The following is a 19148-nucleotide window of genomic DNA, read 5'->3' as shown; positions in this document are numbered from 1 at the left end:
CCCTAAGAGAACTCAGTGTCCTGTAAGCATTGAGTCTCCTTTTCTCTTCCCAATTTCCTTCTTACCTCCAGTTTCTGGTTTGTAAAGAGCTCTAAGGCTTAACTATTTCTATCTGTTGTTGTTATGTACCATCAAGTCTGAACTGACCCATAGCTGACCCTCCAGCGAGTTTATAGAAGCAGTTAATCGCACGAGAGAAGAGTGCCCATCCTTCTCCCACAGAGCAGCAGGTACCCTCGAACCGAGTGCCTTCAGGATTGTAGCGCAGCTTCTTGCCACTAGGTTATCAAATTCTTTTTTAGAGGAGCTCTGATGGCCTGTTGGGTGAAGTTAGGTGAAGTTGAAAGGCAAGAATTTCAAATCCGCCAACTGATCCATATGAGAAAGATGGATCCACATGGAAGTTCCCTTCCATATGGTTTTTTTTCATCTGAAAACCCTCTAGCGGGTCAGTTAAGAGCTGGTTCCAACTCAATGGCAATGAGTAGTTTCTTCTTTTAAGTTTTTGTAGTTTGTGTTATTCAAGAAATTTTTCTATTTTATTTAAATTGTCAAATTTATTGACATAAAGTTGATCATACTCTTCATTTTCGTTCATTTACTATCTACAGGATCTTTGGTGATGTTTCTGCTCTCATTCCTGGAATTTTAAAATTTTATCTTCTCTCCTTTTTGCCTAATGTATTTGACTAGATAATCTGGCTAAGGTGCACCCATACAAGTTATGGTATTTGTTTGTTTTAGTTTTAATTTTATATTGATTTGCGTACTGAGTTCCTTAAACACTTTTGTTCACATCCTGTTTCATTCACATTGTTCTTCGTACATGACACACTTAATCTGGTCACAGCTTGCTCATGCAGGAGCAGGGGACATCTCTTCAAAGATGGATATGTGATTAGGTATTTTTGTCATGACAGGAGTCTAGAGCGAAGGCTGTGTGGTGGAGTGGACCTGGTGGAGGTTTGTAAAACAATGAAAGAATTTGTCTTTTACTTTTCCAAGAGGGTAGTGTACTAGGGGGTAGGGTTGGGAGGGGAGAAAACTACAGCAATGAATGAATGGAAATCCAAAGTCTCTGTAAATTTTTACTGAAGTTAATAATAAATTTAAATTAAAAAAAGAAGTTTGTAAAGAAACGAATGACACAAAGATGAGTAAAGAAAAGGACAATAGCCAATAAAAAGATGATAAAAAAAGATATAAACTGCACTGAATAGGTACATAAGACCTCTGAAAAAGCCACACACTAGCTTTTGCTCTATCTGGAGCTTGTATCTGGCTTATCATTTCCAGTTTAATGGACTTGAGTCAATGGCCCTGGTTGTACTTTCTTCAAGAAAAATCTTTGTTTGTTCTTTTGGCAGTCTGTGGTATATTTAATACTCATTGCTGACATCACAATTCAAAGGCATCAGTTCTTCTAGTCATAGTGGAATTAAATGAGAAATAAATAGCACAAAATATTTATGAAACTCTCAAATATTTAAATAATACATTTATAAATAAGTCATAGGTCTAAGAATAAATAAAAATGAAAAAGTTCCCTTTCCCTTCATCAGCTCAAAGCAATAACCAGATTAAGGCTGTTCCATCTGACCCCAATACTCTTCTCTTGGATAAGTCCTGATGATATCTGACCACATCACTGGAGAATAACTGGAGAATGTCTTTCCATTTAAAATGCATTTCCTGTAAGTAACATACATTGGGATTCTGGTGTGTTTTGTTTTTAAACAAAATTGAACAATCTCTACCTTTTACTGGAGTATTGAGACTGTTTGTTATTATGTCCCATCAAGTCAGAGCTGATCTTTAGCTGACCCTTCAGTGGGTTTGTAATTATTGGTATAGTTAAATAAGAGTCAAAACTAACTCTGAGATATCAACTCACCCCGGTCAGAAGAGCAACATTTAACAGAACAGCAAACAAAAATGCTGGCGAGGTTGTGAACACTTATTCACTGTTGGTGGGAGTGTAAAATTGTGCAACCACTGTGGAAGGCTGTATGGTACTTTCTCAAAAAGTTGCAAATAGAAATACCATTTGACCCAGCAATTCCACTACTGGGAATATACTCCAAAGAAACCATAACAGCCATCCAAACAGATATATGCACACCCATGCTTATCACAGCTTTATTCACAATAGCAAAGAGTTGGAAACAACCTAAGTGCCCATCAACAAAGGAATGGATAGAGAAGCTGTAGTATATTCACACAATGGAATACTATGCTCCCTTGAAAAATAAGGAACTCATGCAATAGTATTCAAAATGGGTGACATTATGCTGAGTGAAATATCTCAGTCACAAAAGGACAAATATTGCATAAAGCCACTTTTGTAAAACAGGACTGACATTGGGGTTGGTGGGAGACTGAGAAAGGTGGGATAAATAATGTATACTGCATTGAAACAGATGAGAGAGAGAGAGAACTGTTTAAAGGGATATATGATTAGGTGTTATTGTCATGACAGGAGTCCAGAATGAAGGCTGCATAGTGGAGTGGACTTGGGAGGAACTGTATAACAATGAAAGAATTTTTCTTTTACTTTTCAAAGAGAAGAGTGTACTGGGGGAGAGGGGGTGGGCAGGGAGAAAAGTGCAATAATGAATGAAGGGAAATAAAAATTCTCTGTAAACTTTCATTAGAATTAATGGGGGAAAAAAGAATTAATGATAAAAAAAAGAGTCAAATATTTTGTTATTTGTTTTCTATCTTTACTATCTGTTATTTTTGTCCTTTTCAGTTTTTGGAATTCTTTTTATTGACTATGTTCTTTTTGTTTTGTGCCATCGGGTTGCCTGCGACTCATAGTGACATAGTACATTAGCTCTGAAAGCTGCCCTATCCAGAGCCAATGTTGTCGTCTCCGACTGCCTAAATCCCATTGCTCCAGTCACTGAGTTAATCCGTCTCATCCTGGGTCTTCCTCTCCTCTGCTGTTTCTCCACCCTTCCAAGCATGATGATCCTCTTCAAGGACTGGTGCCTCCTGGCCACGTGCCCAAACCACGTGAGACAGAGTCCCAGAATCCTTGCTTCCTTCCCCCCCTCCAAAGTCTCTGTAAAGGTTTATTAAGATTAATAATAAAAAAGAAAAAAAAATCCTTGCTTCTAGGTAGCAGCCCAGTTTCACCCTCTCCAGGACAGATCTGTTTGGTTTCCTGGCAGTGCATGGTATGTTCTGTACTCTTCTCCAGCACCATTACTCAAAGGCATCGTCCTTCTTCGTCATCCTTATTGCCCAGCTCTTAGATTAGTAACAAGTAATTGCAAATACCATGGCCTGAATCAGGTGCAGCTTAGTCTCCAGGTTTTTCTTTCTTTCTTTTTTCCCTTCTTTCTTTTAGGTTCTTTTTTTTTTTAAAGGATAACGGTTTTATTTTTTTTTTAATTGTATTTTTTTCCATTGTTGTACATTTTCTTTCCCCCCTCCCTTTCCCTTCCTCCAACCCTCTCTGCAATGTATCCTTTGTTCCAAATGGTTTACATACATATAAAATAGGACATTGGAGGGATAATAGAGAGAAATTGGATAGATAATGAATGTTGCATTAAAACAGATGAGGGGAAGAGCTGTCCAAAAGGAATATATGAGTATATTCTTTCATTCCATTTTATCGCCTTTGTTTCCTTAATGGCTATAACTCATTAACTGTTAAAACATGCACACACAAAACACTCACATACAGGGCTTAGCAAGCCCCAAATCTGCAAGTCAGGGGACAGACTAGAGACTAGATCTGATGATAAGAAGAGTGAATTGTCAGAGGTTTCTGGACAAATGGCTATTAAAAGTTGGAAGCAGAATATCCCCTAAGGAAACTTCCTTTTTCCTTTTATGATCTTCAAGTGGATGCTTGAGGCCTGCTCACATTATGTAAAGTAATGTTTTATTTGAGGCCAATTGATTTAATCACATGTAATTACAAGAGCTCTGGGGACCTAGTGTATAATAGGCTGTAAACCAAAAGTTGGTAGTTCAAATTTGCCATCTGCTCTGTGGAGAAGGATAAACTGTTCTCCTCCTATAGAGGTTAACATCTTCAGAAACCTGATGAAGGATCACCGTGAGTCAACCAACCCAGTGGCAGTGAATATGGGTTGATAGTTACTTCAAAGAACAAGTAGAACAGCGTTTAGCCAAACAACTGGAGCCCATCCCCTAGCCAGGTTGATGATGTAAAGTTAACCATCACAATGTGTACTCATTGCAGACTGTGGTTACGTGATATTATACCACTTCACATGTAGAATATATGACCCTTGTACACTCAGGTTCATAGTTGCAAACCCCACTTTGAATTTTTGCTTATGAATTTAATTAACTTGCTAAAATATTTAAATAATAAGGAAAATGCCTTCTAATTTACCTAGGAGTTACCATTACTTAGGGTAGTTTAATTATGCAGGTAATTAAATATACTTTTTAATTTACCCGGTAGTTAATGAGTCAGAATTGACTTGGCAGCAACAATTTAGACAAGATTGTTCTGAAGACTCTGCCCAGCGTCCCATGAATGATGAAATTTTCCAGTCTGATTGGTGGGATTAGGCACTGTTGCCGGCCCTGCGTGAATGCCCGGCGCGTTTCCTTCTAATCCTTTCAGATTGTTTTTTTCTCCTGCCTCAGGTAGTGTTCTTAGTGCTGTCCCTTGTTTGACTATATGAGAGTAAACTCCATAGATCTCTCTTGTGAACTCTTGTCATTTTTATTCTCCCCTGTTACCAGCTTTATCTCCCTATCTCTGCCTGTTAGATTCCACTTGGATTAATTCTATCTGCCCTAAAAAACCTCTTTGCCTCCAATCAGAACTGACTCATAGCTGACCCGCCATTAAATTTCCCAAGCTGTAAGTCAGACATGAAGGAATTGCCCATCTTCTTCTCTAAGAGCGGGAGGTGAATTCAAACCTCCAGAGAGGTGCAGCAGTTGGGTTAGCAGTACAGCTCCGTAGAGACTATGCCACCAGCCCAGGCCAGAGTCCTTTCAAGGCCATAAAAAGGGACAATAATAGAGTTTTACTCAGTTGTTTCCCATAACTCAGGGATCATTGTTTATTGTCTGTCGGTGTCTTGAAAACCAATTCTATTTCCCATGTTTTGTCTTTTCTCTCTTTCCCTCTCTCTCCCTTTCTCTCCGTCTCACTTGCTTAGGTGGTAGAGTAGTAAATGTGGTTTCTGTTATTTAATATTAGCAGAGGCAAAGGTGCTCCCAGGACCATCTTTTAGGTTTTCAATGGTGGTCATTAAAATGGGGGGAAAAAATGGAGTATCTAACTAAACACCCATGATGTGTTATCATGAATTAAAAGCTAGGAAATATAATTAATCTCAGAATTGTTGTTGTTGTTAGGTGCTGTCGAGTAGATTATAACTGAGAGCAACCCTTTGAACAACAGATTGGAGCCTTGCTCCTCCTGCACTCACTGTCATCTCAGAATGACTGTTTATCTCTTCTTTCTCACACTCACACATTTTACAAATATTTGTAGCACATAATTTCTTGTAGATGTTGTCTCTGACGTCAATCGGTAGATTAGTGAATTTTGTGGGGAAAGAGATGAAAAAGCTACTTGAATTTTGATTTAACAGTTGATGAAAGATGTGGTGAATGGGAGCTGTGTTGTTTTCCAATGCTCAAGTTGGCTCCTATGAACAGTGACTCCTTGTATAGTGAAACAAAACTCTGCTGGCTCCTGCTCCTCACAGTCTCCCGCACTGCTTCATCCCTTTGTTCCAGTCACTCTATCAGTCTTTCTCATCGAGGCTCTTCCTCTCCTTTGCTGACCCTCCATTTTTCGAAGCATGCTGTCTTTCTTCCTTAGGGGCAGAACCTTTTGATGATAGGCCCAAAGTAGACGGCACTACAATATTGTTTTAATTCTTATAGCAACAAATAACTGTCAATTTTAGATTTTGGTAATTTATTTTCCTTTATTATTTGGACTTCATTAGAGAGCTAAGTGATTTTTGGCAGGAAAAGAGACAGAAAAGCTAGAGAACATAGATACTGCTTATCACCTTCCTATTCGCAGAGTCTTAATAATGTTAAACACATTGATAAATGTTTACAAAAAGCCAGCTAGATTGAGATTACGTAATTGCTGTAATTGCCTTCTCCTTTTCTAGTTCATCAATTTGAAACGGAGCAACGTTCTTGGATAAATTACAGGAATGGCTAGAATGCAAATAGGACACCCAGAACTTTTACAAGGGTTTTTGCCATTTGCCAGTATGGAGTTCTGATTAGCTAAATCCTCAGGCTGAAAGGGACCTTCTAAATTAGACTAGTAACACACATGGAATTGGAGCCCATTTGCCCAGCCTGTGCATCTAATTAGCACTTAACAGTTTATTCAATCAGGGCTAGTGAAGTAAGAACTAAATAGTATCTTGGAAGAGCTTTTCTTTCTTATTGTATTTAAAAAAGAGGATTAGGCTGTTGAACTGAAATGGAACTATTAAATGGACTTTAAAATGATGACTTGCGTGCTTCAGGCTCTGCCCGCTCCACTGGGGCAACTCTGGTTCCAGGGAGAGAGAATGCATTTTTTAAAAAAATTGTATTGTTTATTTGTTTGTTTCCAGACAATTTCCTGCATCACCACATTTGTGTGTGTGTGAGCTTACTGTTTGAGGTTGATGATGTTGACAGAGCCCTCAGAGAATGGAAGGAGTTCATGTCCACAGGGAGAGGCTTTTGTTTTAAAGTTTTAAAAGCTCAGATTATTTTGCTATCACATTATGATCTCTAGTTCTTTTGTGCTTTCTTGTTGGGGAAGACCAATCTGTCCCTTATCCAGTTGTCAGTTTTTAGGTTGATCCCCTCTTTTAAGTCAAGAAGGCACTTTGAGAAAGCTATCATTGGCCTTTATAAAACTCAACAGCACATAACAGTCTTTGTGTATGGTGAAAATACACAGAACATTCTCTAATGCAGTAATTTCTATAACTCATTGACATTGATTATAGTGTCTTCATGTTGTACAAGCGTTTCTACTATCTTTTTAAAAATTATTCTACTACTGTTAATGTTAACTGAATGTTCCCTAATCAGAAGTTCTTTTCTCTGTCCTTTTGGTAACTACCCTCTTTGGTAGTAACTACTAACAAGTTTTGGCTTCTACCTATTTACTTATTTCAGGTAAGTTAGATCAGAAAATTTTTGTCTCTCTGTGACTGATCTATTTAGTCAAGCATAATGTTATCAAGGTTCAACCATGTTATAATTTGTGGACTTTAGTTTTCTTAATGGGTGAATAATACTCCATTATATTTGAAAACTTGGGGAGGGGTTTTACATGAAGATATTTATCAATTATTTACCAGGATTCCTCAAAACTGTCATTTTTTAATCTCAGGAAATGGCTTGACTGATGAGTTATGGTTTAAAGAATAACTTCTTATTGTTACATGACATCAAGTCAAATATCATTCATAACAACCTTATGAAGAATGGATCGGAACCTTGTTTTATCCTGTGCAGTCCTCTTCCTCTGACATACTTGAGCCCATTGCTACAGTTACTGTGCCAATCCATCTCATTGAAAGTCTTCCTCCCTTAGGCTGACTCCCCCATCTTTCCCAACATGTTTTTTTCCAAGCACTGGCTCCTGCTAACAACATATCACAAGGAGTATGAGAGACGACATTTTACCATAATTAAAAAGGCTTATTTAAAAAATGTTAGGCCTAATTCCATGAACAAGAGAGGAAGACCCTGGATAAGATGCATTGACATATTAACTGGGATAATGGGGCTAAGTGTATCAGAGACAGTGAAATTGGCTCAGGACAGGACAAAGTTCACAGCTATTTTACATAGGGTTGCTATGAGTGGCAGGTGACTCGAAGGCTTATAACAACAACAACAGTCTATGAATGAATAGTGTTAAAAGATCATTTAAGTGCTTCCTTTGCTTTGAACTTTTCATATAACCTGATCTACAGATGAACTTCATCTCACTTACTTTGGACATGTAATCAAGAGATATCAGTTCCTAGAGAAGAACATCATGCTTCGTAGACACCCAATGACAAAGAAGACCCTCAGTAAGATATAGTGGCACAGCAGTCATAACAGTGAGTTAAAACATAGCAGCAATTGGAGAATGATACAGGACTAGGTAGCATTGACTTTGGTTGTCCCTTGTGTCACTACAAATTGGGACGGATTCATTGGAATCTAAAAACAATTAATAGACAGATGATGAACATTTTTAAGTAAGCTAGGCATGGTATAGGGTTTTCTATAAAAAAAAAAACCACAACCCTATACCATGCTTAGCTTACTTAAAAATGTTCATCAACGGCACATAACAACAACAACAGGCATGGTATATGAAAGGGATATTTTTGCTGTTATTATGTGCCATTGAGCTCAAACCCAGTCTTAGCTGACTATCCAACAGGCTTTCAGAGGCTGTAAATTACACAAGGGGAGATTGTTCATCTTTTTCCCCCATAGAGCAGCTGATGGATTTGAATTGTTTCTTTTGGGGTTGGCAGTTCATCTGCTTCCCCCATAGGCAGAATAAGAGTTTTAAAACTAGAGATAACATCAGGACTCATTAAGTATTTAATTAAAAAAATAACCTTGAGGGAAATGAGAATCCCAGAACACTCATTTGTACTTATGCAAAACCTATACTTGGACCAGTAAGAAATCCTCAAAACAAAGCAAGGAAAGATTGCATGTTTCAAATTCAGGAAAGGAGTGCATCAGGGATGTATACTGCCTCCATACCTTTTCAAACTATATGCAGAATAGATTATTCAGGAAGCTGGGCTTTATGAGAAGGAATGTGGCATCAGGATTGGAGGAAGACTCATCAACAATCTGTGTTATGCAGAAGAGATAACCCTGCTTGCAGAAAGTGAGGCAGACCTGAAGCCCTTGCTGAAGAAAGTCAAAAACTATAGTCTTCAATGTGGACAGAAGCTCAGTATCAAGAAGACAAAAATTCTCACCACTGGGCCAATTGGCAGCACCACAATAGATGGAGAAGAGAATGAGGTTGTTAACAATTACAGCTTGCTCAGCTCCACATTCAACAAGGTAATCAAAGGATGAATTGCATTGGGGAAAATCTGCTGTCAGGGACCTCTCAAGAGTATAGAAAAGCAACCGTGTGAATGTAGAGACTTAATGTGAGCCTAATCCAGGCTATTGTCTTCTCAGTTACTTGCTGTGCATCAGAGCTGGACAATGACTAAGGCTGACAGAAGAAGAATCAATGCCTTTGAGTTGTGGTGCTGGAGAAGAGTCTTAAACATACCATGGACTACCAAGAGAACCAACAGGTCTGTCTTGGAGAGGGTGAAACCAGTTTTCTCCTTGGAGACTAGGATTTTCAAGCTCCTTCTCATATACTTTGGACAGATCTTTGGAGAATATCATCAAGTTCGGAAGGGTGGAGGTACAGCTCAAGAGAGGAAGACCCTGGATGAGATGGATTAACACAGTAACCAGGGCAGGACAGGTAGGGCTTCAGAACTGCTGCTGTATATAGGGTCACTATGGGTCTCAGGTGACTCAACAGTACATAACAGCAACAACAACAATAAAATTCTTTACTTGAAACATATCAACCTTATACAACAAAACTAATTAAAGCAATTTAGAGATGAAAACATGTACTACTTGACTAACTACCAGTTCTTTGCCCTTTCTGCTCCTTCTAGGTTTTTCTTTCTGGATTATATTATGTATTTATTTAATTGTAACTTAAGTAAAAGTTAACATTGATTGTCATCCAGTCATTTGATTTCTCATTTTGTTTTGTAATATTAATTACAATATTGACAATGTAATAGGGAGCTCTGGTGGCTTAGTGGTAAGAAGCTGCACTGCAGTCCAGAAGGCACACACTGCTCCCTGAGAGAAGAATGGACAGTCTCCTTCTGTCCAATTAACTGCCTCTGAAGACTTGCCTGAGGGTGAGCTGTGAATTGGTTCTGACTGAGTGTACAAAATAGCAACAACAACAACAACAACAATGTAATAGTACTTTTCACACTTCCTCCCTATAAATCTCATTTCCATCAATCCTTCTGTCCTACCTCTTCTTGCCCTAAAGGCATTATCCTTGGGAAAATGCTGCTCTTTTGACATTATATGCTTGGTTATTCTAAGGAGTGAGTCTTTTCCTGGGGCTGTGGATGATCTTATAGGCTTGTCTATTGTTTGGCTGAATGTTGAATTACAGGAGTAGGTTTATTTCCAGGTTTAAAGGGTATCGAAAGACTGCACCCTTCAATATGGATTGAAGTTCAACATCAAGAATATATAGATTTTCACCAATGGGCCAATTGGCAGCATCATGATAGATTGAGATTGTTAACAGCTTCAGCTTGCTTGGCTCCACAATCATCACTCTTGGTACCAGTCACTAGGAAATGAAAAGACTAATTATATTGGGAAAATCTGTTTTCAGGAACCACCCCAGTGTTCTGAAGAGCAACAGTGTGAGTCTGGAGACTAAGGTGTGCCTGATTCAGTACATTCTCTTTGCAGTTAGTTGGTATGTATCAGAGAGCTGGACAATGACTGAGGATGATAGAAGAAGTACTGATGTCTTTGAGTTGTGGTGCTGGAAAAGAGTATTCAATATACCATGGACTGCTAAGAGAACAAACAAGTCTGTCCTGAAGAGCGTGAAACTAGGTTGCTTCTTGGAGGCTAGGATTTTGAAGCTCCATCTGACATACTTTTTGCACGTTGCCAAGAAGGACCAGTCTTTGGAGAGGGACCAGTTCTTTGAGAAGGACATCATACTTGGAAGAGTGGAGGGACAGCACAAGAGAGGAAGACCCTGGATGAAATGTATTGACTCAATGACTGGAGTAATGAGTGTAGGTGTGTGAGAGAATATAAAATTGGCTCAAGATAGAGCAGGGTTCAGAGCTATTGTATATGAGTACACTAAAGGGAAGTTTTGTGGGTTGTGATTTTTTAGGGTCTTGTTTGATATGTGTTATTGCTCTTTTCCTCCAAAGAGTGGGTGTCCTTGAGCCTTTTTCTAAGGTGGACGTCTGCTCAAAGTCATGTCTTTAAAACCCTGCAGGGGGAGGGGAGGGTACTACTGACAGTGGCCTGGAAGACTCCACTCTGGGAGCTTGGCTTTTTGCTGCTTTGGGATAACAAATTTATTAATTTTCAAATGAATATTTCTTGAATGACACAGCAGTCTTTTACCTATTTGCTGAACTGAACAACTTGGTGTTGCTGTGATGCTGCACACTGTTCCATAATCTTGTCAAATAACATAATGGTTGACCATTGTTTGCAGTGTTTGAATGAGCTCCCAGATTGATTTCTGCTGGGAAGCTGGAGTGGCGTCCACTTCCTAAACGAAATGCATCTGGACAATCTACAATCTCTCTAAACTCTACAGATTCTCTAAACTCTACTAACTCTCTAAACTCTATAAATGTACAGAAATGATGGTAGTTATAGAACAGAGTTCTGTACAGAAATGTTATAGAACAGAGTTTAGATCTTTTGTGCAAAACTTACTCAGTCGTATTCGACTTGACGACACTTAACTACTGCTAAGTGAAACTAGTGCTGTTGTATCTGGAGGAACACTCTTCCACTTTGTACATCACTCTTTGTCAATGTGCAGTATGAAGTAGCCTGGTTGCTGTGATTCTGAACCTTGTACCATTGGGGTATCAAATACCAGAATGCCTTCTCAATGTGGACAGTGTTTGGTGGAGCTTCCAGTTGTAAAATAGGTTTGGAAGCAGGAGTGGCATCTACTTCCTAAACCACCTGCCTCTGGAAACCCTATGAACTTGGGGAAATGACAATAGTTATAGAAAGGCGTTATGTCTTTTGTTCATAGAGTCTCTATGAGTCATGCCTGACTTGACGGCGATCAACAACAACAACATGAGGTCACTAGGAGTTATAAGCGACTCAATGGCACATAACAACAACAAACTGGACCATAGACTTGAGAACCAAGCTCTAAAGAATGGTCTACATTTCTCCTCATTATATCTGGAACTTCTTCTGTGGTCCCATTTAGAATGGTCAGTTGTAATAAGTGGACATCATCTAGTTCTTCTCAAGGTCATGAAAATTGAAGTTTGAATTGACCATTAAAGTCTTTTGGGCTAATTATTTCAGTTTAACTTTGCTTTTCTTTCCTCTTCTTTGTTCTGAACAAGCAGATAGAAATTTTTTTACTTTAGATTTTCTGTCTTACTTTAGAAGTAACCAACCACATTAACATTAGCACTACCTCCTAAATATTTTTAAGTAATATTGACAATAGCGACAAAACATTGTATTTCTTTTAGATGTAACTTAAACCTGCTTTACATTAATTTATATGGTTGGTGAGAAAGTCACAGAGAGTCATGTGTTGGGTAGCTTGTGACCACCAGTGTTTCAGAGTTGGAGAGACATCTTTAGAAAAGAATCTGTTCCCCATGTCATCTTAAAAACTTTTGAGTGTGTGCATAGTTGTGATCTTGGTCATTATGGTCCTAGAAGGTGTTTTGTTGTTTGTTTTGTTTTGTTTTCAGGTTTTTATTGGGAGCTGGGGGGTGGGGGGCATCCTTAGAGGTGCTCACAGTTTCTTCAGCCACTCCAGGCTGGGAATCTGGGGGCTCTGGGGGTGGCTGGGCACGTCAGACATGTTTCCATCATCTCAGAGGGGCACTGGGTAGCTGTAGGGGGTGATCTCATTGATCATGGAGGCATACTTGGTGTAGGGGCTTAACGAGGGCAGAGTTACAGCGAGACCCTCGATGGTGAAGGATATGAGCAGCACCGGCTCCTTGGCCCAGGCATTCTTGAGGAAGGCTGCAAATCGTCGCCATGGTGGCCTCTGCAGCAGCTGGTCCTAGAAGGATTTTATCAGTCTAAAGCTGGCTGTCCTTGAGACCATAAAAAAAAAAAAGAAAGAAAAGGCGTTTCCCTGATGCATGAGGTGAAATGAGTATTAGGCAACACTCAGGGGAGATTGTTCTCACCACACCTTTCCAGGCCCGTTTTTTTTTTTTTTTTCTTTCCCCCACTCCATCTCAGTCTGCTTTGACTAAACTCAATGAACAGGGACCATTGTATAAGTCGGAAGGAAAATGCCTTAAATATATGAAGTTATAATGACTTGGTAAGCACTATAAAAATACTCTGTAACTATGTTGGAAATTGCATCATTCATGCCTGTAGCATTATGGACTGGACCCAAATTGTGCAATTCTCGAGTGTAATACTGAAATAAAAGTTTTTTTCATCTGCCAAGTGAATGGTTTAGATTTCAAATCTATGAAATCGCAAACTATAATTGTTCAATGCCAGTGAACCACAGGTGTATCTCATTTCATTCCTTTACTTCTTGCTGTCTTCTGTAGGTAAGCTGAACCAACTAGAGTGCTCTTGTGTGAATTTATAAGATGAACTTTAAAGTTTGTAATTTAGTCAATGAATACATTTGAATTCTTACATGATTATATAGCACTGAACTTGAATGTGCAGTCTTCTTAAAAGAGTCTACGTCCATTTCATGCAAAATTGTTTTCATGCATATATATTGTAATATTATAGAAATTACTTACTGTAATGACAAAAACAGAAGAAGTCAGAAAATCTAAACTTACTGTTGACCCTACTCTTGATTCATGTATGATCACTTCCTTTTCTTTCATTGTCATCTTAGCTAATGGTGGCAAATAATACTGTCAGTGGCCACACAGAGGTGCTGAGAGAATGAAAATTAAATTGTCCTTGGAGCTGCTTAGAAGACTTATTTAAACGAGAGGTAGTTCCATTTTCTATTTTGTTATTTCTGAAGTTCAAGTAAGGGTTAGAAGAAGCTTGAAGGGATTGGGTTTTTTTTCTTACAACATTATAGGTGGATAAGGAGGTTAAAATAATTGCCTGCATTTTTATAAACAAGGAAACTAAAACATCAAAAGATTTGTTTATTTTGGGGCTTAAAATGAATAGGTTTTTGAGAATAGAGGAAACTAGTGAGAGTACAGCTGCAATGACTTTGAGCTTCACTTAATTATTGAAGATGCTAATAGGTACATGGTACATCTTTCGTGTAATTATATTTTTTAACTCTGTATAATAAAAAAGGTTTTTTTTAAGTTGTTACTTTAAAAACTAGTATCTGTTTCAATATAAATTTTATTTACAAAAAAGCTACTTGTAAACATCTTACTTAGAGTTCAGCAAGAAATTGTGGGGAGGAAGCATGAATTGATACATAGACATTTTAATTTTTCATGTTCAATTTTTTATATCAAGTACTTTCTAATCCACTTGCTATTTTAGCACTTTTAATTTAATGTGCTATTTCTTTAGTGCTAATAGGTCACCTTTTCTTATTCTTGTTCCAGATTCTTGTCACCTTTTTTTATTGTCACTGTTGATTTTGGATTTTCATTCTTCCATTTCTGGAAATTATTGGGAGCTATAGGCATTCACTTATTAACCCGATGATTTTATGCTTCAATGGACTTGTCAGTGGGTGGCCATGTGAATTATTGTAGGTTTTAGAGACACAGATCAAACATGCTACTCTATACCCACAACAGAAAGATGCCGGCCTCCCACTGTAGGATCTTATAATCAGATGGCATTTGAAACATGTGAGAACATTCAGATTTATAAAAAAGAAAAGAAATCACCCTTAACCTGGATTATTTTCACTGGTACACTTGAATGGTTAGAGCTTGTTATTTCATAAACTCCCAGAAAACACAAAAGCAGAACTGGAAATACAACATTTTCTGTTGATTTGTTTTTAGATATCAAAGGAAATCTATTTTAGAATGTAATTATAGAACTTTCAAGTGTAAAAAGGTCTTAGTAATAATTTAGGATAGCCGTTTCAATTTAAGAAAAAACCTGAAGATTAGAAAGGCCAAGTGATTTGCTCAACGTGACATAAACCTCAGTACCAGGAGAGCTACTTACACTTGAGTTCTTCAGCTTTCAGTCAAATCTAGATAGACTCTTAAGTGGATTTGAGTTTTTTATGTCTTTTTGTGAGCACATCTTATGTCTCTGCTTCTTATGGCTTTGAAATTTTAGTCTGTTTTACAATACCATGCCAAGTCATAGTGAAGCCTGAAATAATAATACTAATCCTGACTTTATGTAAATTTTTTTTATACTTTCTGCTTTGTGGTTTTGTGGCATTAATTTTGATTCTTTAAAATATTGCATTAAAATACTATGTGTCTTGATTACTGAGTTTTTAGCAGCTACATAAATTTCGCATCTAAGATTGGTTCCTCACTAAACAAACTCTAGTTTCAAACTTGCTGATTTTATTTCATTCACTAACCCTATAAATTTCTTCTTTCAGCCTTCTCAAGATTAAGTTAAGCTTTATCCAAAGCAAGCCTTTACTGTTGTCTATTTAAAAATTATGGTAGCTAATAAAACAACTACATTTTTCACATGCCTTTCATTAGTGACTAGAAGTTCCTTAAAGCAGTATCATTTTTGGCTTCATAAATTTAGGTTTTCTTAAAACGTCTGCTAGCTTATTGAGAAGAATGCAAAGCTATGAGTTCTATTGTGTGACCTTTCACTGATTTTGAGGTCTTATATCATCCTGCTTGTTTTGATTTTTATAAATTGAGAATCAGAGGAAGGAAGCTCTTTATGGGTCTATTATGTTCATTATTTTATTTGGTCTCCTCAACAACTGAGGTAGATATTTGTATTGGACAGGATTCTTTTGCTTTCAAATGATAAAACCCAGCTCACACTGACTTAAGAAATAATTCAGAGGCTAACACAATGGAACATTCTAAGAGGCACATGCAACTTTAGTCATCATCCATCATTTCATCAGGACTTTGTTTCTTGACTGCTTTCTGCTGGGTTAGCTTTGTGATCATTCAGGATTTCCCCACACTGTAGCTCCAGGCATATACTCCTCCTGGCTTAGTAACATCAGCAGACAGGAGATGCATTGTTCATGACTGTCCTGCAAAAGGCTCAGAATTTATTATAATTGGTCCAGTGTTGGCCACATATGTGCATGTATACATATATTCAGAGATAAATGACAGAGATACTGTGGTTGTTGTGGTGGTGGTGGTTGTGTGCCATCTATCTAGTCACCTATGACTCATAGTGACCCTATGAATAAAAGCTCTGAACCCTGCTCTATCTCGAACTACTCTCATTGTCTCCAACAGACCTAATCCCATTTCTCTAGTCACTGTATCAATCCATCTCATCACGGGTCTTCCTCTCCTACACTGCCCCTTTATCCTTCCAAGCATAATGTCTCTCCCAGGGCTGTCCCCTCCTGTTTCACATCCTGTAGTGTATAGGATAACCTCTCACAACAAAGAACCAGCCAGACCAAAAAGGTCAATAGTCTTGAAATTGAGAATTACTGCTTTATAAGTCCCATTTCTAGAAACTATGGAATAAATAAAGTGGAATAAAATGAAAAACTATTTTAAAAAGACAGGCTTACTGAGCCTATAGAGACTGGTGGAACCTGTAAGACTACGAACCATTAGTCACTCCTTCAGTCTGAAACACAATTTACTCCCATAGCTCAATTTTCAGCCAAGCATTGGACAAGATAATCAGTAATACCGAGGAGACACTAACTTCTCAGTATAGCCAGTTCTCTAAGGTCAAAGGAACAGCATTCATCTAAAAAGAAAGCCGTGAGGGGAGAAAAGGGAGGATGGAGAAAATGAAAATTACTTGAAGGGAGTGGGGAAAGTACTAATTATAATTGATGCTATTAAAAAGGTATAGGAATGAAGAACCAATCCACTTTGTAAATTTTCACTCAAATTACAATTTTAAAAAAAGAAACACATTCAGAGAGTTAAATGTTTTTAAGTGATCACTCAATTTAAGGAGACTTTATTTTCCTTGCTGCCAGCTTTAGAATACTAAATTTTTCAGTGGGTAAATTGAAATGTTAAAAGTTCCTTTTAAAAATTATTTTATTCTGCCATCAGGTAACTTTATGGACATAATTTTAGATTCATTATAAGCCATATAATTTTTATAAATATAAGTCCAGAGATATTTTAAATAGATTACTGAATGCCTTTAAAACAAACAATATGCTATTTGACTTGGAAAACTTTTAAAGCATTTAAAATGTAAGATTCTTTATCAAGGAAAGTTAGTATTTTATTTTTTTCACCTTTTCTTGAATGATATTTTAACAAAAGTTTACAGAAAATTTGCATTTCCATTCATTATTGTTGCACATTTCTCCCCCAACTCCCCCTAAAGTTATTGTTTTAAAACTCTTAAAATTATGATGATAGTAGGAGATTGGAGATATTATAAAATATACAGATATTATCATTCTATAAGCAAATGCTTTGTTAAAGTGTAATGAAGACAGAATAGTAGATACTGTGAACCTTTCTGATGAATGGCCTGCAGATAATTTATATTGTTTAGCTCCTTGAGATAGCAAATATTTTCTGAATATGAATCTTTGACAAGTTGTGCTTCTAATACTTAACTGCAGGTAGCATACCCGTAGAAGAATCATTAGCGTAAAGGTGCTGATGAAATTTGCATAAGAACTCTCTTACAGTCCAGCAAATCAATATTTATTGTTGAAATGAGAAGACCTGTGCCTTAGCATTTTCTAGTTTAGCCAATTTTTACAAAGAACTTTTTATATTTTATTTCAGATGCCTCATGAGTGTGGAGCCATGGGATTACACATCTGTTCCTCTCTTCCTATTCTTTTCAACTTTACTGGACACAACTCACACCAATGAGTAATTATTCTAATTTCAACCAATTCCCCTTTACCTTTATATCTCACATGGATTATCTTTCTACCACTACTCCTGATCATTTGACATTTCTCTGGCTCATAACTACCACCTTTACTGTATTGGCTTCATTCTTCACCTTTCATCACATAATCCAGGAAATATGCATTGAATTTTCTATTCTTTATATTTTCTCTTAGTCTCTATGCCTCTGTATAATACTTTCTTTTCATCCTTACTCATTTTCTATTTCACAAGCCCTATTTACTACTTTCATATCTTTACACACTCACTCAGTCAATATTTTTGAATCGGAACTGACAAATAGCTGACTCCATAGAGGATTTAAAGAGGCTGTAACTCTGATGGGAGAAGACTGCCTATCTTTCTCTCATGGAACTATTTAATAGTTCCTGTCCTCTCTACTCAGGTATCTAATGCCCACTGTAGCATATTTTTATAAGGCAAGTATGTACAATCAGGAGATCTCTTCATTGCAGATGGAAACCTAGAAACAAAAAATGCTACAGGAGGTCTTACTTTAAAGCTTTCTTAGGACTAAAGCAGTTAATTGCTCTATTGGATGATTCTAAAACCATCCAGTGTTTTAGAAGTCACTAGACTAAAAGTGCCAGTGTTGCATTGTTATGATAGTAGCTACCATCTAGTCTGCCCCTAACTCATGGCGACCTTGTATACAATGGGATCAAATGATTGTGCTGCATGTGGCTTACTGGCTGAATTTTTGAAGTAGATCATTAGGCCTTTCTTCCTAATGTGTTTTAGTTTGGAGGTTATACTGAAACTTGTGTGTCTCAGTAACACGGAAGCCTTCCTGCAGATGAGTGGCAACTGTGTATGAAGTATACTGGCTGAGAATTAACCTCAGATATCTTTCAGGGAAGGTAAGAATCCTACTACTGAACCACCAATCCCCTTCTGTTTTATTGTGATTGTTATGTGTTATTGAGTCACCTGCTATTCATAGTGACCCTATGTACAATAGCTCTCAACAGTGCCCTATTCTGAGCCCATTCACTGTCTCGAACACCACTACCCTCTTATCCCATTTACTGTGTCAATCCATCTCATCTAGGGTCTTCCTCTCTTGCACTGTCCCTCCACTCTTACAAGCCATGGTGTCCTTCTCTAGGGATTGGTCCTTCCTTGCCATATGCCCAAAGTATGTGAGACGGAGATTCTAAATCCTTGCCTTCAAGGAGGAGCCTGTTTTCACTCTCTCCAGGATGAACCTGTTTGTTCTCTTGGTGGTCCATGGTATATATGTTCAATACTCTTCTCCAGAACCACAACTCAAAGGCATCAATCTTCTTCTTCTTTTTTTTTTTTTTACATTTTACTTTTTTTATTATTAAATTTTATTAGTTT

General features: G+C 37.6%; 1 protein-coding gene and 1 pseudogene across 1 annotated transcript in view; one reads left to right on the top strand and one right to left on the bottom strand.

Moving 5' to 3' along the window:
• RAD51B (RAD51 paralog B) overlaps window positions 1-19148 on the top strand; it is an 890578-nt gene that overhangs the window by 404096 nt on the left and 467334 nt on the right. The gene's annotated exons all lie outside the window — the stretch shown is intronic.
• LOC102860060 overlaps window positions 12590-19148 on the bottom strand; it is a 16618-nt pseudogene continuing 10059 nt past the window's right edge.

The sequence above is a fragment of the Elephantulus edwardii genome, unplaced genomic scaffold, assembly GCF_000299155.1.
Source record: "Elephantulus edwardii isolate Elephantulus edwardi_28Jun2011 unplaced genomic scaffold, EleEdw1.0 scaffold00037, whole genome shotgun sequence".
In the NCBI taxonomy this organism is placed as follows: Eukaryota; Metazoa; Chordata; class Mammalia; order Macroscelidea; family Macroscelididae; genus Elephantulus; species Elephantulus edwardii.
This window is presented reverse-complemented; position numbering and strand designations above follow the sequence as displayed.